General features: G+C 48.4%; 1 protein-coding gene across 2 annotated transcripts in view; it reads right to left on the bottom strand.

Moving 5' to 3' along the window:
• GAS7 (growth arrest specific 7) overlaps nt 1-20,962 on the bottom strand; it is a 299,071-nt gene that overhangs the window by 211,122 nt on the left and 66,987 nt on the right. Inside the window, exon 1 of one of the 2 annotated variants that reach the window (XM_030922610.1) lies at nt 335-363. The exons of the other annotated variant lie outside the window; for it this stretch is intronic. The gene's annotated coding sequence lies outside the window, so the exon portion shown is untranslated. Of the gene's footprint in view, nt 1-334; nt 364-20,962 lie in introns of those variants that run through there. 2 annotated transcript variants of the gene reach the window in all.

The following is a 20,962-nucleotide window of genomic DNA, read 5'->3' as shown; positions in this document are numbered from 1 at the left end:
CACACCTCAGCACACAGAAGGTCTCTCTCATCCTTCTTTGCCCCTCCTTGGCAGTGTCCACATTCTTTGGGGGTTCCCTAGCATGAGGTGCCCATTGTGGGCACACAACTCTTGCCCATACTCATTACCATTTCTTGTCTTTTCTTCCTTTCCTTTTTCCAAACTCCCCATCCTCCATACTACTGTTGTTAACAACAAGACATATCCCTTGGTCTCCTTGACCTCTAGTCCCTGGGGAGAACCTCATACCTTCCCTTAAAACCGTGCCCCACTCACCAACCTCCCCAGCCATGACAGATTCCAAGGCTCCAATATCCATGCAAATTCTAAGTACCTTCTACGAGTGAGGCACGCTGTCCCTGGGGGTGGCAGTGGAGAGAAGGAGCTCCCACAAACAGATCATCCAACCAGGACTTCTGAGACCTGGAAGCTCTAGAAATTCGCTCCGCACCTTGGTGGGAACCCTCACCTCTCCATGTCATCATCAAAATGAGGTTGGGTTGGCCGGTCGTGGTGGCTCATGAGTGTAATCCCAGCACTTTGGGAAGACAAGGGAAGTGAATCATTTGAGGTCAGGAGTTCAAGACCAGCCTAGCCAACATGGCCAAATCCCATCTCTACTAAAAATACAAAAATTGGCCAAGTGCAGTGGCGTGTGCCTGTGGTCCCAGCTACTCAGGAGGCTGAGGCAGGAGAACTGCTTGAATCCAGGAGGCGGAGGTAGGAGTGAGCTAAGATTGTGCCACTGCACTCCAGTCTAGGGGACAGAGTGAAACTCTATCTCAAAAAAAAGGTTGGGTTTAGAAATCAACTGGGTCCCTTAGACTCTGACAATACTCATCTGTAAGAAATGCACGGAACAGAATGAATACTCCCCAGAGTACCTGGCTGTTGCAGGGCTTACCCCAGAGAATGCAAGCTGAAGGAGAGTGCCCTGGGCAGAGTGGGTCTCTGCAACTGGCCGGGCTGCTCATAGCCACTGGGTGCGCAGGAAGGGTGACCAGCAGATAGCACCTCCTGCATTCTGCCAGGGAAGTCACTTATAGGAGAGCTCTTGAGGGTAGGGAATGGGTCTGAAGTGGACTTAGAGGACAGCTGGCAGAAAGGATGGGAAGAGAAGGCATTCTAGACCAAGGAATCATTCATTCACATTCATTCATTCATTTATTCGACACATGTTTCTTGAACACCTCTTAGACACCAGACACAGGTTTCGATACTGGAATACATCAGTTAACAAGACAAGGATCTGTGCCTAAGGGAGCTTACATTCTAGCAGGGGAGATACATAACCCACAGCAAGCCAGACAGACAGATCAATGATCCAGTTTTGCTGGAAGGTGATAAATGATGGGGAAGGAAAGAAAAAATAGAGCAGAGTAAAGGGGTGGGTCTGCCAGAGTGAGTGAGAGACATAAAGGAGATAAAGGGGTCTATTCATATCCTGAGACTGCTGTAACAAATTCCCATAAACTAAGGGGCTTCAAACAACAAAAATTTATTCTCTTACAGTTCTGGAGGTCAGAAGTCTGAAATGGGTTTCACTGGGCTAAAGTCAAGATGTCTGCAGGGCTGGCTGGTTCCTCCTGGAGGCTCTAGGAGAGAATCCATTTCTTTGCCTTTCTAAGCTTCTGGAGCCCACCCACATTCCTTGGCTTTCGGCCCCTTCCTCCCATCACTCAGCCTCTTGCTTGCAATATCACATCTCCTAATACTGACTCTGGCCCTCCTGCCTCCCTCTCATAAGGACCCTTGGCTTACACTGGGCCCACGTGGATAATCCAGGATTATCTCCCCATCTCCGGTCCTCAACTTAATCACACCTACAAAGTCCCATCTGCCACAGAAGATAACATATTCACAGGCACCAGAGATTAGAAGGTAGACATCTTCAGGGGACCATTACTCAGCTCCCACAGGGAGTTGGGCTGCAAAGGCCCTGATGAGGAAGCATGCCTGGAACATTTAAAGAAACACCATGGAGGGTGGAGGACAGATGCAGGAGCGACACAGGAGTGAGACGAACAGGGAGGAGCAGGTGCTGAGGTCAGGACGGTAATGGGGACCCAATTACATAGCACGTCAGCCACTGTAGGGCTTCCGCAGCTTCACTCTGCTGACATAGGGCACCGCTGGACTGTGGTAAGCAGAAGCATGATGTGATCAGACCTTTCCTGTGAAAACAGCAGACTAGAGGTCAGCAGAGCAGCCACGAGGCACCTGCAACAGCCCAGCAGCATGGTGGTGGCAGCTGTGGCTCAGTCCAAAACTACAGTGGTGGGGTGGTGAGAAGTGATCCTATGTTTAAAGATCTGCTTTGCAGGAAGGGCCAACCTGCATTGTCAACATGCTGAATGTGGAATGTGAGAAAGAAAGGGGAGTCAAGGTTTTTGCCTCCAGCGGCTGGAAGGACAAACGAGCCATTTGCTGAGCTCTGAGAAGCCACGGTAGCCCAGACCTGGGCTAGGCAACTGCGTCCTGCACAGGATGAGTGAAGATGGCAAGGACGCAGCTGGATCTACTTGGGTCTGCACTTTTCCCTGAGGGTAACAGGCAGTACCAGGACCCTGTTGCTCTCCAGGGCGTGGAGACAGCCAAGACCACCCGGGATTACATTTCTAAGTCAGGCACTCGTTGGAAGACAAGATGATAGAGATGGAATAAACAGGGATTTTGCCTGAGCCCTGTTTCTCAGCCAGGCATTTTTCCACTTCTCACAGCCTGTAAGGTGGGAAGGAAGTCATGGGAGCACAGCTAGATTCTGGAATGCAGCCCAACCACAGGCTCGAAATCCTCATCTGTGAACAGCTCCACTCACTACCTGGTCAGCCTCTCCAGCCTGTCCCGGGGGCCCTCACTGCCCTGCCAGTCAATTCCAAAAAGCCCTCGTGGGCCGGGCGCAGTGGCTCGTGCCTGTGATCCCAACACTTTGGGAGGCCCAGGCTGGCGGATCCCTGGAGGTCCGGAGTTTGAGGCCAGCCTGGCCAACATGGCGAAACCCCTCTACTAAAAATACAAAAAATTAGCCGGGCGTGATGGTGGGCGCCTGTAATCCCAACTACCCGGGAGGCTGAGGCAGAGAATTACTTGAACCCGGGAGGCAGAGGTTACAGTGAGCCAAGATTGCACCATTCCACTCCAGCCTGGGCGACAGAGTGAGACTCTGTCTCCAAAAAAAAAAAAAAAAAAAAATTCCCTTGTGTATCTCTGAGCTGTCTTAACTTACCAGGGAAGTGGTCCTACCTCAGGGGCCCTGTTAACCATGAGGACCAAGCAGGGCCAGGGCAGGTGGCCAGCCTGTGTGGCATCTCCCAGAGGAGGCAAGTGTTCCCCTCCCACTGGACACCAGCACAACATACACGTACTCACATGGTGACACGCACTACAAGAGGATTCCCAGGGACAGATGGCACTGCTGAGTGCTTCCCGGGCGCTTTCAGCCATTCATTCATTTGACAAATACTTATGGAGCATATACCACGTGCCAGGCTCTGTTTCTAGGTATTTGGGGCGGGGGGCACATCAGTGAAAAAAGCAGAAGGGAAATAAACCTTTGCTTTCCTGGAGTGATGGCTCCAGCATGAGGTAGGAACGGGTTGCGGGGAGCAGACTCTCAACACAATAAAAAGGTGAATTCTAAAGAATATCAGAAGGTGATGGGGGGAAGAGAACATGGTAAGGGGAATCCGGAGTTCAGGGTAGACTGGAGGGTGGGTGGCAATTTTAGAGAGTTCAAGATGTTACCCTTGCTAAAGATCTTTCTAGCTCTTCTGCTCACTGTATTGATTTATTCCTTCATGAAGTAGTTACTTAGTGCTCACCAAGGGCCTGCCCCACGCCCTCAGCGCTCTCATGAAGCTGATATTTTATTTAAGGAGACAGAGGTTAAGACAACTAATTATAGAAAGGTTATGAAACAGCAGGAGCTCCCTGTCTCAGGGGATTCCTACGACCAAGGCAATCATGACAAAACACACTCAACAAGCTGGGGGATCCTCCCAAGAGAGTCCTTGATTCTTGTTCAAGGTCCAAGGCCCACTTCTCACCTCCTTCCTCTCCCAACACACCACACCCTGAGTTAGTTAGAACTGCTGTCTTCTCAGCTATGGGAAACCACAGCTCAATAGTTTTTCTAGAAGCTGCCCATTGTCCTTAGACCTTGCCTGGTGCCGCCCCAAAGCACCTGCTGGTGTTAGGCCTCCTCAGCTAACTTGACATTCCATGCTTCAGACCCAGCATATCTTCTCTAGAAGCACCAAGCCCAACAAGTGGCTCCTTCAGACTGTCTTCTCCTGGTAGTGCCGATCCAAGCACCTGCTGGGCGAGTTTGGTTCCTTTTGCCTGACTATGCTCCCGCCCAGAGCCAGGCAGCCTGGGGACAGAGGAAGAGCAGAAGAGGATGTCACACCCAGGCACACCAGGAGGCCAAACCTGTTTGGCAGCTCAAGCCTCGGACCACAAGCTGGCACTCGCTTTCGGAAGTGCTAACCACAGGCAGGACTGCTAATGAGCAGAGCACCAAGGCTTTTCCTGCGGGGAAGAAATGCAAGGCTGGCCTTCATGCATGTCCCCCATGACAATCCCCAAGCTCTGGACCCGCCCATCTCTTCCCACTCCATATCCAGCTGGAAGTGCTGGTCCAGGCCCCAGTAGAAGACACAGCTACCAACAGAAGGTGCGGCCACCAGGAGCCAGACCAGCCACCGGCCACCTCCCTCCATTCTTGCAGAAACAGTTCCGCTCTCATCTTCCTCCAAAGTTGGGAGGATTTCAGAGCAGCCAGAGTGTTAGCTGTGAAGGATGGGGGGGCCACTGCCTTTCCTCCTGGTTCCTCTACTGAGTCTCCCACAAATGGTCCCACGAGACCAGGACTCAATCCTGAGTAAGAGTAGAAGATCTGTTCTCAAAAGCACAGTGAAGGGAGGCCGAGGCAGGTGGATCACCTGAGGTCCGGAGATCAAGACCAGCCTGGCCAACATGGTGAAATCCCATCTCTACCAAAAATACCAAAACTAGCCAGGCAGGGTGGCAGGTGCCTGTAATCCCAGCTACTCAGGGGGCTGAGGCAGGAGAATCGCTTGAACCTGGGAGGCAGAGGTTGCAGTGAGCCAAGATCGTGCCATCGCACTCCAGCATGGGGGACAAGAGCGAGACTTTGTCTCAAAAAAAAAAAAAAAAGCACAGTAAAGATTCTCAGGAGAGCTGCTCAGGAGCCTCCACACTCCAATGTGGGCAGCTGTGGGAGAGGAAGGGCACCCACCGAAAGGGCAGGCAGCTAGGGAGAAGGAGGATAGAGAATAGCAGCTACGACACCTGTCCCCACCCCTTCTCTCATTCTTTGTCACCATTTCCTTCCTTTACAAGTGCCACATGAAAGCAAAAGGCCCACTGGAACCCCCAACTGGGCATGCAGATGAGTCTCGGATGGGAGTAGTGGCAGAGCTGCAGGAGCTGCGACAGTCCTCCATCTCCTCTCTACTGGCTGGGGTGCAAAAGATTGGAATATATACAGCGGCCAGTGGTTAAGAACTTGGGCTGTAGGCCAGGCACAGTGGCTCGCGCCTGTAATCCCAAAACTTTGAGAGGCTGAGGCGGGTGGATCACCCGAGGTCGGGAGTGTGACACCAGCCTAGCCAACATGGTGAAACCCCGTCTCTATTAAAAATACAAAAATTAGCCTGGCGTGGTGGCGTGCACCTGTAGTCCCAGCGACTTGGGAGGCTGAGGCATGAGAATCGCTTGAACCCGGGAGGCGGAGATTACAGTGAGCCAAGATCACGCCATTGCACTCCAGCCTAGGCAACAGAGCAAGACACTGCCTCAAAAAAAAAAAAAAAAAAAAGAAAAAAAAAAAGAACTTGGGCTCTGGAGATGGCCGGGTTCTGCTACTCACTGGCTAGGTGACACTGGGGAAATTATTAAACTTCTCCGTGCCTCAGTTTCCCCATGTGTAAAACAGATATAAGAATACTACTTACAGGTCTATTGTGAGGACTAAATGAGGGAATGAAGGTCCAGTGCTTAGGCCAGTGTCTGGAAAATCATATTATCTAAATGCTGTCTATTATTATTAAATGCTCCTGAATCAACAGATCTGTTTTCAAATATTCTCTCCACCCATAAAACGATATGCTCACCTGTGGGTTGAGGAAATAAGTAAAAGCATGGAGTATTGAAGATGCAACCTCAGACCAATGCTTCCCTGTTCCCCATCAACCTCTCCCTTGGGCTTCCCCAGCCCCATGCCTCCCAACCAAGTCTCAGAAGCTCAGAAGATTCCTGCGTGCCACCAGCACCCCAGCATGGAATGCGCCCCCTCCCACAGTCATCTCAGAAACCACTGAGACCAGTTCTCATCGGGGACTTTGGAAGGCAGTGGGACCTGGAGCCTCCAAAAACACGTGCCTTGCCTCCAACAAGGGCACTGAGGCACAATCCAAAGGCCAGCCATGCAGCTTCCACACTCAAACAGCACACACCAAGGCCCAAAATGGCATCAGCACCATCACCAAGGAGGTGTAAACAGAGGGAGGACACAACTCAGTCCTCCTCATACAGTGTGACCTGCGTCTCCTGAAAGCACACTTTCATCTGTGCACACCAGTGGTACCCACGCAGGAGATGATGCTTCGGAAACTCCTAAGGCCCCAAAACCGGCCAGCCCCTGTGTTTTCACTCATCCTTCCCTCCCACTGAGGGGTTGCAAACAGAGCTTTGTCTTTAGCCAGTGGCCATGCCAGGATCTTCTAGAAACCCTCATGCTTCCTCTCCCTCCCAGACACATGCACACTGAGATCGAGACCCAGAGAGCTCCCATTCCAGGCACTCTCCCAAACAGTCAGTTTATGTGATGGCCGTATTCAAATACTCAAAAGCACACCCATTTTCTCAGAACAAAGTGAGAACGGCCACCTAGGACCCAACTCAACAACTCCCGAGCAGAAGGAGGCCTTGCCCTCCCCGGCCCTGTGGCTGACTGCTGATTCGATTAACAACCATACAGAGGGGGGTTGAAACCCTCACCCCTACTTGTGGTGAAAAGCCCCAGCTTTCAATCACAGCTCCTCCATATGGCAAGTTATTTACCTCCACGGGGCCTTGGTTTGTTTACCCATAAACCCGAAACACTACCTCAGACAGTTGTAGAATTAACTGCAATATCTAGAAAAGTGCAAGCTGAAGATCTTTTTTTAAGGCTGGCTGGGAGACCCCATGTTTAAACATCAAATAAATAAAATAAAGCTTTTATATATTTTATTTATTTATTTTGAGACAGTGTCTCAAAAGTCTCACTTTGTCACCCAGGTTGGAGTGCAGCGGCGTGATTGTGACTCACTGTAGCCTCAACCTCCTGGGCTCTAAACAATCCTCCCACCTCAGCCTCCTAAGTAGCTGGGACTACAGGTGCACACCACCATGCCTGGCTAATTTTTTTAGTTTTTTGAGGTGACGCGGTCTCGCCATGTTGCCCAGGCTGGTCTCAAACTCCTGCGATCAAGCAATCGCCTGCCTTGGCCTACCCAAAGTGCTGGGATTCCAGGCATGAGCCGCTGCATCTAGTCTTCAGGTAAGGCATATGCTCTCCAGGTTGTGGTGGTCCTCCAGACTCACTGGAGTCACCTGTCAGACTCTGGAAAGCATTGTTTTTTATCCTATTTAGAGCTGTGATCCAGAGCATGTTAAAACACAGATAGCTGGGCTCCACTGCTGGGCTCTGAGCCAGCAGGTCTGGGGCAGGACCTGGGAATATACAGCTCCATCCAGAGAGTTCCCAGGAGATGCTGGTTCTGTTGCCGCTGGTCCAGGGACCACACTTCCAGAAGCCTTACCCTAGAATGTGAAGGCTGGAAAGTGCATTAGAGGTCACCCAGAATGATCCCAAGAGGAGGCAGAATGCACCCGTGCCTCTTGCCTGGTCCAGTCCTGCTGTTGATCTGACTCTCAGCTGTTCCATCTTGAGCCTCAGACACAGGCAGGGCTATGGGTGAACGCCTCAAAACTCTGATCATCACTCAAACAATCTGTGGCCCCTACTGGTCCTGTTTATTATCTCTTGGTGCCTTTGGGGTCCCCAGGCTGCTGCCTTCAACATCCAGCCACCAGCCCTCACCTAGAGCTTGCTCCCCGCACAAGCGTGGGCTCCATTCTGCCCATCCAGGAATAGACACCAGTGGCTGGAGGAATCAAGGCAGGGAGGCTGGAGTCTGAGGTCCACAGGTCAGAGGAGGGGCGCAGCAGAGCCCCTCAAATACTCCAGCTGATTTGAGGACAAGCCCCTCCATCCTGAGCAGAGCCTGGAGACAGTGGGTTTCCTGGAGGGCACCCCGGACAGACACACACTGTAGCCAGTGTCCGGACCGCACAATGCACAAGAGGCCAGTGGGGCAGGCAGCCAGGGCCCACTCATGCCAGTACCATCTGGGAGCCCTTGCCAGGCCTCACAGGGCTGGCTGAAGAAGCTGGACTCTGTCCTGGGGCACAGTCGTGCTCTATTCTTATCTCAAGGGGGAATGTGTGACTCTCCTTCCCGTGAATGGGGGCCCCTGAGGAGGTGGAGTGGGAAACAGAGCCACCACTGTGCCAGGGCAGGCTCCCCGCGCGGCTCCCAGCTCCAACCAGCCCCTCGTGGTGGGGCCTTGCACAAGCCCTCAACAAGAAAAGGCCAGGCTGAAGGTGGACATGGAAATGACCGTCTAGAGCCCAGTGCAAACTGCCCCTCCCTAACTCTGCAAGACTTGAGCCTGTGAGGCCTGACCAGAAACTCACACACTCACTCCATGGAGAGACCCAATGGGACAGGCTCCTACAGGAAAGCGCAGCCTCCACAACACAGTTCCTTACCAAATCCCAAAGGAAGGAGCCCAGACATCCTAGGCACTCCACATGCGCACACAAATCCCCACTGGCAGATCGGGGCTCTGGCCTGCCCATCTCCCACAGCACACCATTTGCAGGTGGCAACAGATCTCATGATTTGCTGGCTCTCTTTTAGCCTGCAAATGCCAGGCTTCGCCAGCGAATGGGGCACTGGGTATTCTCAAGGACTTTAAACTGGTACAACCTTTCTAAAGAGCAGTGTGGGGCCGGGCACGGTGGCTCGTGCCTGTAATCCCAGCAGTTTGTGGGGGCTGAGGCGGGTGGATCACCTAAGGTCAGGAGTTCAAGACCAGCCTGGCCAACAAGGTGAAACCCTGTCTCTGCTAAAAATACAAAAATTAGCTGGGTGTGGTGGTGCACACCTGTAATCCCAGCTACTCAGGAGGCTGAGGCAGGAGAATTGCTTGAACCCGGGAGGCAGAGGTTGAAATGAGCCAAGTTCATGCTGCTGTACTCCAGCCTGGGCGACAGAGTGAGAATCCTCAAAAAAATTAAATAAATAAATAAAAATAAAGATCAGTATGACAGCATGGGTCAAAATGTGCACACAAGTGGTCCACATTTCCGGGAAATTACTCTCCGTGCAAAAAGATATCATCACAAGGAATGGTTACCTTCAGTGATTTTAATAGCAGCAAAAACAAACAAACAAAAAAAAGCGGGGGTGTGGAAGCAACCTCAGTGTCCATCATAAGGGGACTGCAAATTAATAGTTCATTCAAACTGTGACTAGCAAACACTAAAACAAATCTGTAAATATATTTAATGATAGAAATATACTCTGAGAATACTAAATTTTAAAAAAATACATAGGTCAAGGCTGGGCGCAGTGGCTCACGCCTATGATCCCAGCACTTTGGGAGGTCAAGGTAGATGGATTACTGGAGGTCAGCAGTTCAAGACCAGCTTGGCCAACATGGTGAAACCCCATCTCTACTAAAAACACAAAATTAGCTGGGCGTGGTGGTATGCACCTGTAATCCCAGCTACTCAGGCGGCTGAGGCAGGAGAATTGCTTGAACCCGGGAGGCGGAGGTTGCCGTGAGCCAAGATGGTGCCATTGCACTCCAGCCTAGGCGACAAGAGCGAAACTCCATTGTAAAAAAAAAAAAAAAAAAAAAAAAAAAAAAAAAAAAAACACAGGTCAAACAATTGCGTGTATAACATGATCACAAAAGGATAAAATGGAGATTGTTCTTTCTTTCCCAGTTGGATGAAAGAGGGGAGTAAAGGGTGATGGGGAGATGAGGAGGGAGGAGGGTGGGGTGGTGTAGGGAATGAGGCCCAGGTATGAGGGGGTCAGTTGTGGGTGGGAGCCACTGGCCACTGGGGGAATTAGACTAAGTCTTGTTTAGCCTTCCTCTGGAAGGACCTTAAAGGATGATTAAAACATCCGGAAAATATTTAGCTAGTAAATCTTTTAGAAGCCCCTCCACCCTGTGTTATTTATATAAACACTTCCCTTCCACTCTTCTCTACCCTCACATACACCCACCCCGATTCATATAACAGACTTGGAATCAGCAGAGCCAGAGAGACCTGGACAAGGCTGGCTCCATGTGCGTTCTGACCACCACGGGTGCTGCCCAACTGTGCAATACGAAGCCTGCGCTGATGTGTTCCCTGGACCCCCATCGCAGAGCAGCCCTCTGACCTGCCAGGGACCCACAGCAGGGGTCGGAGGTGGTGACCACACTATTTGAGTTCCCTGGCCACCAAATCTCACCAGTGATTGTCCCGGGGACTCAAGGAAGGGGAAGGATTAAATGGGGGAGTCGCTTCTCAGGCAGGAGAAAGTATTTGCTCTAACCCTATCCATTCTCGTGGAACTCCCTGGAGTTCTCAGGGAAGAAACCCTCAATGAATGGTGTGAGGGGAAGAGAAGTCACATGCACATGAATGTGCGCATGGCAAACACACACACTCACACACACACACACACTCACACACTCACACTCGCACACACACGCGCACACACACTCACACACACTCGCACACACACGCGCACACACACTCACACTCGCACACACACGCGCACACACACTCACACACACACACACACTCACACTCGCACACACACGCGCACACACACTCACACACACACACACACTCACACTCGCACACACACGCGCACACACACTCACACACACACACACACACTCACACTCGCACACACACGCGCACACACACTCACACACACACACACACTCACACTCGCACACACACTCACACACACTCGCACACACACGCGCACACACACTCACACTCGCACACACACGCACACACGCACACACGCTCACACTCTCACACACTCTCGCACTCACCCACTCACGCACATGCACACACACTCTCAGTCACTCTCATGCAGTCACCCACCACACACACACACTCTCATACACTCTCACACTCACCCACACTCTCACACACGTGTACATCTCACACTCACAGACACCCACACAGTCACACACACACATGCTCACACGTTTACTCACACACGCACTCTCACTCACGTACTCACACACACACACGCATGCACACACACACACCCACATACACCCCAACACTCTCAAAATCTTCCTCCTGTTCCTGAGAAGTCCCCAGAATTCGGGGAAGCCACTCAGTTGTTAACAGCCCTCTTTTGAGGGTTAGGAGCCAATCCCAGCGTGGAGCACGGGGAAGAAGAGCCTATGCTCCGAAACGAAGCCGACTCCGGCTCTAGTTCCAATGAGAGCACAGCAGACAGTTCTGGCTTCAAACCCCAGCTCTGCCGCTTAAGCTGTGTGACCTTTCTTAACCTCTCTGGGTCTCTGTTTCTTCCCCTAGAGAGTCCTAGTATCCCTGAAGGGAGATTGCACCAGAGGCTGGGAGTGTAGAAACCTGGGTGTGAGTGTGGGCTGTTTACTTGCCTGAAGGTTGGATCCAGCAGGCTGGTCCATGCTGGCCGGCACCTTACATTGTTTGTTGTTGTTAGTTTCAATAAATTGGCAACATTACACAACTGGGAGAGTGTGGATTTCCAGCTGGCCACGTGTTCCCAATGACCGGCTGATGCTCCCTGCATCTTGAGCCCTAAATCAAGCTAGTTTCACCTTCCGTGGCTCTGGACAGTGGGTTAACAGGAAGCTCTGGGAAGAAGAAAGCAGTTCTTCCATGAGCGCCTCCTCAGACGCCTGGTTTCCAGGGGCCCCATGTTGCCCTCTCACTTTTGCACAACCTGCTGTGTAAAGATGAACCAAACATGGCCCAGGAGGTGAGTCTGCCAGCTGGGGACGAGCAGGTCCGGAGGCGGGGACTATTGCACACCGGCTGCACGGCCTGGAGGGGACCTGGGCTCAAGTTCCTGTGGGGAACACTCCATTTTTCGTTGCCCCAGCACCTCATCAAACAGTCCCACCCAGCACCCCTGAAAGTAGTTCAGCTGTGCACTCACAGAGGGACAGACTCAGGGCTGCAGGACACAATCCTCATGCAAGAATTTTAATTTTAAAGATCCTAATCTGAACCAGGAAAACACCAGACCTTGCGCAGAAAATCCCCCGATTCCAGGGCTCTGATGGAAAGCAGGGGCAGCAGGCGCCCTCCAAGGTTATGAACCGACCCCAATCTCTGTCCTCCTAAACCCCCGAGACTGGGCAAGCTCCAACCAGCCTAAGTGGACTAGGAGAGGAATCTCTGAGTAAATCGAGTAAATCCTGGAATCCTAAGCATCTCCTTGGAAATGCTGATTAAACACCAGAACCCGCGCAAAGATCTGAGCGAATTCCAGGACCACCACTCGGGCCACATAAGCTCTCAACGGAGCACACACACACACACACTGAGTCAGACCCCTAAACATCTGGGACTTAGCTAATCCTCCGCTCTCAGGCGTTCAGCTTGGGTGGACTCTGAGGAGAGGCAGAGCCGGCAAGGGATTCAGTCCAGTTTCCAGGGAGCCCGGCCAGGCCTGGGAGCCAGCGCTCGGCCCTGCCCCGGCTGGGGCCCCCGAGTCACACACAGAGGCCATGCGTGCATCCTCCCCAGCCCACACCAGCAGTTCCGGGGCGGCTCCAGTGCCCAACCCACACATGTGAGGCGGAGGCCACAGCGCTCCAGGATTCCACTCTGTGGTGGAGACTTCGAGAGGAAACAATTTCCTAATCCCCTTCCTAAATCAAGGCCAAGAAACAACTTGTGGAGAGTCCACAGACGACTGTTCCCTCTGCCTGGCTGTCCCTGCGCTGACCTCCGGCTGTTCCCAGGAGCCATTAGAGGGAGTGGATGGGAGGGATGGATGGGAGACCCACAAACTCACAGCCAGGGCTCCCATACTTGATACAATCAGTTCTGAGTATCAATCCACAGATCACTGAATTCCAAAGCTAGCTGAGGCCAAATGCCTCCCCCTCTTACCCCCTTAACTAGGCCAGAACACAAAACCCTGCATTTCATTTCTTATATTTATGCAACAACATTCATTGCCTGTTTTCATTTTCAGTTAAAACTTTTAAGTGACTGTTTTTCTTTTTCTTTTTTTTTTTTTTTTTTTTTTTGGGACGGAGTCTCACTCTGTTGCCCACGCCGGAGTGCAGTGGCGTGATCTCGGCTCACTGCAAGCTCCGCCTCCCAGGTTCACACCATTCTCCTGCCTCAGCCTCCCAAGTAGCTGGGACTACAGGTGCCCACTGCCACACCCCGCTAATTTTTTGTATTTTTAGTAGAGACGGGGTTTCACTGTGTTAGCCAGGATGGTCTCAATCTCCTGACCTCATGATCCGCCCGCCTCGGCCTCCCAAAGTGCTGGGATTACAGGCGTGAGCCACTGCACCCGGCCTGCTTTTTCTTTGTTCAAATTCCAAATCAAATGATCTTTTAACCTAAATGATCCTGATTGATTTGGTATCTCCCTGTGGGTCAGCAGACAGACATGGGAAGACACTCTCTCACCGTTTGACTTAAATAGATAACACAGGTAAGAGAAGCCTGGAAGACAAAAATGTCAAGAACATTCACTGCGGGAAAGGACCATCTCTTCAACAAACTGCTGCGACGAGAGATAAGAACATGCAAAAGAATGAAGCTGGACTCCTTGCTCACACAGTATACAATTAACTCAAAATGGTTCAAAAGCCTAAATGTAAGAGCTAAAACTAGAAAACTCTTGGCCAGGCACCGTGACTTATGCCTGTAATCCCAGCAACAATGGGAGGCTGAGGTAGGTAGATCACTTGATCTGAGCTCAGGAGTTTGAGACCAGCCTGGGCAACGCAGGAAGACACTATCTCTATGAAATGTTTAAATATTAGCCAGGCATGGTGGCACATCCCTGTGGTCCCAGTTACTTCGGAGGCTGAGGTGGGAGGATTGTTCGAGACTGGGAGGTCAAGGCTGCAGTGAGCTGTGATCACACCACTGCATTACAGCCTGAGTGACAGTGAGACCCCATCTCAAAAACAAAACAAAAAAACTCTTCAAAAAAATAGGTGTAAATATTCATGACCTTCTTAGATGAGGTAATGGCTTCATAGATATGACACCAAAAGCACAAGAAATCAAAGGAAAAAATTGGTAAACTGGTCTTCATTGAAATTACTAACTTTTGTGTTCCAAAGGACATCAAGAAAGTGAAAAGACAAACCACAGAATGGGAGAAAATTTTTGCAAACCATGCATCTGATAAGGGACTTTTATCTAGAATATATAAAGAACACGTACAGCCCAATAATTAAAAGACAGTTATAATGTAACTCAATTACAAAATGGGCAAAGGCTCTACATAGACCTTTCTCTAAAGAAGATACATGAGGCCGGGTGCAGTGGCTCACGCCTGTAATCCCAGCACTTTGGGAGGCCGAGGCAGGTGGATCACGAGGTCAGGAGTTCGAGATCAGCCTGGCCAATATGGTGAAACCCCGTCTCTACTAAAAATACAAAAATTAGCCAGGCATGGTGGCACGTGCCTGTAATCCCAGCTACTTGGGAGGCTGAGGCAGGAGAATCTCTTGAACCCAGGAGGCAGAGGTTGCAGTGAGCCAAGATCGTGCTGCTGCACTCTAGCCTGGATGACAGAGCGAGATTCAGCCTCAAAAAAAAAAATATATATATATATATATATGAATGGTCAATAAGGGACAAGAAAAGATGGCCAGCCAATACCAGTAGTCTTCAGGGAAATGCAAATTAAAACCACAGTGAGATACCACTTCACACTCACTAGAACAGCTATGATTAAAAAAAAAAAAAAAAAAATAGATAACAACAAATGTTGTCAAGGACATGGAGGAATTGGAACCCTCATACGATCCTGGTGGTGCAGCAGCTTTGGAAAACAGCCTGGCCGTTCTTCAAAAGGTTAAACATAGTTACCAGGTGACCCAGCAATTCCACTCCTGGATATATATCCAAGAAACTTAAAAACACACGTCCACCCAAAAACATGTACACAAACGTTCATACCAGGATTCCTCCTAAAGAGCCAAAGAGTAGAAATCACCCAAATGATGCCCACCAACTGAAGAGCAAACAAAATGTGATCTATCCATACCAATGAACTATTATTCAGAAATAAAAAGAAATGAAGTCCTAACACATGATACAAGGAGAAAGAGCCTCAAAAACATTCTGCTAAGTGAAACAAGCCAGACACAAAAGGCTGCATATTGTATTGTTCTATTTATAAGCAATCCCCAGAATAGGCAAATCTATACAGATGGAAATAGATAAGTGGCTGCCTAAGGAAGGCGTGGTTTGGGGGGAACGGAAAGTGACTGCTAATGGGCATGGCGTTTCTTTTTGAGGTGCTGGAAATGTTCTAAAATTGACGATGGTAATGGTTGCACAACTCCATGAATGTACTAAAACCCACTGATTTATACACTTTACAGGGGTGAATTGAATGGTATGCAAATTATAACTCCATAAAGCTGTTGTCAAAAAATAAAAGGTATCTTGCGGAGTTTGCTATTACTTCGACACCCAAGCCAAGGCCACAAGTACATTCTGAAACTCCTCCCTGACCCCTCCAGGTTATCCAGAACTTTTCTTCCTCCCCAGCGTGCCTCTTGCCACAGCTATATCTAGGCCTCGAAGAGCAGTGCTTACTTGGTCTCTGTTTACCTGTGATTACTGAGTTTTACTTTCCCACCTAAACTTTATGTTTCTGAACACAGGGAGCCTGATAATTACAGTCAACATTGTTTGGGTTAGCAATCAGAACATCAGAGTCTCATGTATTCCTGGGCAGGGTGTGGCGGCTCATGCCTGTAATCCCAGCACTTTGGGAGGTCAAGGCAGGCTGATCACTTGAGGTCAGGAGTTTGAGACCAGCCTGGCCAACATGGCAAAACCCTGTCTCTACCAAAAATACAAAAATTAGCCAGGCATGTGGCACATGCCTGTAATCCCAGCTACTCAGGATGCTGAGGCACAAGAATTGCTTGAATCTGGGAGGCGGAGATTGAAGTGAGCCAAGATCACACCACTGCACTCCAGCCTGGACGACAGAGCGAGACTCTGTCTCAAAAAAACAAAACAAAACAAAGTCTCATGTATTCCTATATTCCTGCATGTATGAATACATGTACTTATGAACATATAACATGCACTCAGTGAATACATGTACTCATGATCTATGAAAACATGTACTCATGAATGTATGAAAACATGTACTCAGTGAATGCATTTACTCATGAATGTATGAATACAGGTACACAGTACTCAGTGAATGCATTTACTCATGAATGTACGAATACATGTACTCAGGTGAATGCATATACTCATGGATGTATGAAAACATGTACTCAGTGAATGCATTTACTAATGAATGTATGAATACATGTACTCAGTGAATGCATATATTCATGAATGTATGATACATGTACTCAGTGAATGCATATACTCATGGATGTATGAATACATGTACTCAGTGAATGCATTTACTCATGAATGTATGAATACATGTACTCAGTGAATGCATATATTCATGAATGTATGAAAATATGTACTCAGTGAATGCATATACTCATGAATGTATGAATACATGTACTCAGTGAATGCATTTACTCATGAATGTACGAAAACATGTACTCAGTGAATACATATACTCATGAATGTAGGAATACATGTACTCAGTGAATGCATTTACTCATGAATGTATGAATACATGCACTCAGTGAATGCATATACTCATGAATGTATGAAAACACGTACTCAGTGAATGCATATACTCATGAATGTATGAAAACACGTACTCAGTGAATGCATATACTCATGGATGTATGAATACATGTACTCAGTGAATGCATTTACTCATGAATGTATGAATACATGTACTCAGTGAATGCATATATTCATGAATGTATGAAAACATGTACTCAGTGAATGCATATACTCATGAATGTATGAATACATGTACTCAGTGAATGCATTTATTCATGAATGTATGAAAACATGTACTCAGTGAATACATACACTCATGAATGTAGGAATACATGTACTCAGTGAATGCATTTACTCATGAATGTATGAATACATGTACTCAGTGAATGCATATACTCATGGATGTATGAAAACATGTACTCATGAATACATGACTAGATGGGCTCGAGAATGAATACATGTGCTTATGAGTGTACTAAAACATGAAATTAATATATAAAAACGTGCTTATGAATGCATGAAAACACGTACTCACAAATGTATAAAAATGTACTCAATGATTGCATGAAAATGTATTCATGAATGTATGAATACATGTGCTCATGAGTATTAAAACATGAATGTATAAAAATGTTAATGCATGAAAACGTACTCATGAACATATGAATACATGCACTGACGAATGTATAAAAACATGTACACAATGAATATATGTACTCATGAAGGTATGAAAATGTACTCAATGACTGCATGAGTACTGCATGAAAATATACTCATGAATGTATGAACACATGTACTCGTGAATGTATTCATGAGTATGTATGGATACATGCTCACGTACTCACAATTCTTTCACTTACCCCTTTTGTTTCCTAAACATCTGGTGCCCATAACTAAATACTTCTTATTCAGATTTACCTGATCTTTGCTCAGGGTAATGATAGCTGGTACCTTCTCCCCCTGAAGAATGCCTCTTCCTTTTAAACCTGGTCTAACTTCCTGGTCTTCAACCTCACCCCACCACCCTACGTGCACACCCATCATCTCATTCTTTGTCTACTTGGGCATGACTCCGTCTCCATGTGGTATCATATTCAAAGAAACATCAATCAGGCATTCAAAAATTATTTTTGGCCGGGCACGGTGGCTCAACGCCCATAATCCCAGAACTTTGGGAGGTCAACACGGGTGGATCACTTGAGGCCAGGAGAGTCAGACCGGCCTGGCCAACGTAGCGAAACCCCATCTCTACTAAAAATACAAACAAATTATCCAGGTATGGTGGTGCATGCCTGTAGTCCTAGCTGCCTGGGAGGCTGAGGCAGAAGGCCTCAGGAGGCGGAGGGCGCAGTGAGCCAAGATTGCACCAGTCTGGGCGACAGAGTGAGATACTGTCTCAATAAAAAAAAATATGTATTTTTAAAGCAATTTAATCTTTAAAGTCTCTTTTTTAAAAAGGCTGGGGGAGGGGCTTCATTCATAACACGTAGCAACATTTAAAATTTTATCCCCTTCTTTCAAACTGACTCAAAGGCTTAGCGGCTGCACCTCCAACCTCCACTCCAACAGCCCTTTCCTTCGGTTCACAGAAAGACTTTAAATTCCTCCCAAGCCCCTCTGACTTGGTCTTTCTCCCCTGCAAGGCATTCTTCTCCAAAAGACACACAGACCAACAGACAGTCCAACTCTCTCACATATACTCCTCCCTTCAAAATCAGTCCTGTCTCCTTTTTTCTAATTTTATAATTAGATTATATATTTTTATATTTTATTTTATTTTTATTATAGATATATTTTTTCTTTTTTGAGACGGAGTCTCGCTCTGTCCCCCAGGATGGAGTGCAGTGGCACAATCTCAGCTCACTGCAGCCTCCACCTCCTGGGTTCAAGTGATTCTCCTATCTCAGCCTCCCAAGTAGCCAGGATTATAGGCACGTGCCGCTACACCCAGCTAGTTTTTGTATTTTTGGTAGAGACAGGGTTTCACCATATTGGCCAGGCTGGTCTTGAACTCCTGGCCTCAAGTGATCCGCCTGCCTCGGCCTCCCAAAGTGCTGGGATTACAGGTGTGAGTCACTGTGCCTGGCCAGATTTTATTTTAATTAACAAATTAAAATTGCATATATGTATGGTGTACATACACGGTGGAGTGGCTCAACTAAGCTTATTAACCTATGCATTACTCCACATACTTATTTGTGGTGAAAACAGTTAAAATCCACTCTTTTAGCATTTTTAAAAATATAATACGCTATTATTAACTGTAGTCACCATTTCCTGAACTTAATCCTCCTAACTAAATTTTGTGTTCTTTGTCCAGCATCTTCCCCACCCCCTACCCCTAACCCCACCTCACCCAGCCCCTGGTAATCACCATTCTACTCTCTGCTTCTAAGAGTTCAACTTTTTTAGATACCACATATAAGTGAGATCACATGGTATTTTATCTTTCTGTGGCCTGGCTTATTTCACTTTGCATAATGTCCTCCAGGTTGATCCATGTTGTCACAAATGATAGGATTTTCTCTTTTTTTAAGGCAGAACAGTTTGCCATCATGTATACATACAGGTTGGGCATTCCAAATCCAAAAATCCAAAACCAAAATGCTCCAATGACCATTTCCTTTGAGCACCACGTCAGCACTGATTTGGGATGCTTGACCTGTACCACATTTTCTTTATCCCCTCATTCACTGGTGGATTCCCTCTCTGGGCTATTGTGAACAGGACTCAATGAATACAGGAACGCAGATGCTTCTTCCATACAGATTTTACGTCCTTCGGATATATACCCAGTAGTGGGATCTCTGGATAGTATGGTAATTCTATTTTTAATTTTTTGTGGAACCTCCATCCTGTTTTCCATAATGGCTGAACTGATTTATATTCCCACCAACACTGTGCAAGGATCCCTTTTACTCTGCAAGGATTGGCCCTTTCTCTTATCCTGAAATTGATCCAGGACAGGTGAGCCCCAAAGTGAGGCCTACCCCATAAGGGTTCTTGGCTTCCCCCAGGAAAGAATTCAAGGGCAACCTACGTGGTAGGATGGAAGAAAACAGCCATATTGAAACCACAGGGTTATAGCCCTGTGACTGCCCCTGCAGAGCAGGGCTACCCCCTGGGCAGACAGTAGCAGCTCAGGGCAGTTTTGCACTCATATTTATATCCTTTTTTTTTTTTAAGACAGAGTCTCGCTCTGTTGTCAGGTTGGAGTGCAATGATGCAATCTCGGTTCACTGCCACCTCCGCCTCCCGGGTTCAAGCGATTCTCCTGCCTCAGCCTCCCAAGTAGCTGGGACTACAGACACGTGCCACCACACCTGGCTAATTCCTGTATTTTTAGTAGAGACAGGGTTTCACCATGTTGGCCAGGATGGTCTCGATCTCTTGACCTCGTGATCTGCCTGTCTCGGCCTCCCAAAGTGCTAGGATTACAGGCATGAGCCGCCGCAGCCCGGCCTACATCCTCTTTTAATTACATCTAGATTAAAGGGCAGTTTACACAGAAATATCTAGGAAAAAGGTGGTAACTTTGGGGTCCTCAGTCAGTGCCACGGAAAGAGGCAATAATCCCCAGGTGTTGCCATGGCGATGGTAAAATGACCTGGCACCGTGGTGGGTGTGTGTTTTGGAAAGCTGCTTCTACCCTGCCTCTGTTTTAGCTAGTCCTCAATTTGGCTGGGTGTCCAAGGCCCACCTCCAGAGTCAAGTCCCACCTTCTACTTCAAAACTAGCTTTCCAGACCTCTGCAATGCTGTCCCTCTGCCCATTACTCAGACTGGCTCTCCACCAGAAAGTCCAGGGACTGAGCCAGCCCGAGAGATTTCTCTTCGATTAAGGTGGTAAACAGCTATAAATGCCCCCGTCACGCTCTGCTGGTTTATATCTGTTTAAGTTCCCAATCTCGTCTTTTAATGTTGTTTTTAATGTGTGGTTTCCTGTCTCC

This window comes from Rhinopithecus roxellana, chromosome 19 (genome assembly GCF_007565055.1).
Source record: "Rhinopithecus roxellana isolate Shanxi Qingling chromosome 19, ASM756505v1, whole genome shotgun sequence".
In the NCBI taxonomy this organism is placed as follows: Eukaryota; Metazoa; Chordata; class Mammalia; order Primates; family Cercopithecidae; genus Rhinopithecus; species Rhinopithecus roxellana.
The sequence above is the reverse complement of the archived record's forward strand: the minus strand, read 5'-3'. Positions and strand labels throughout refer to the sequence as shown.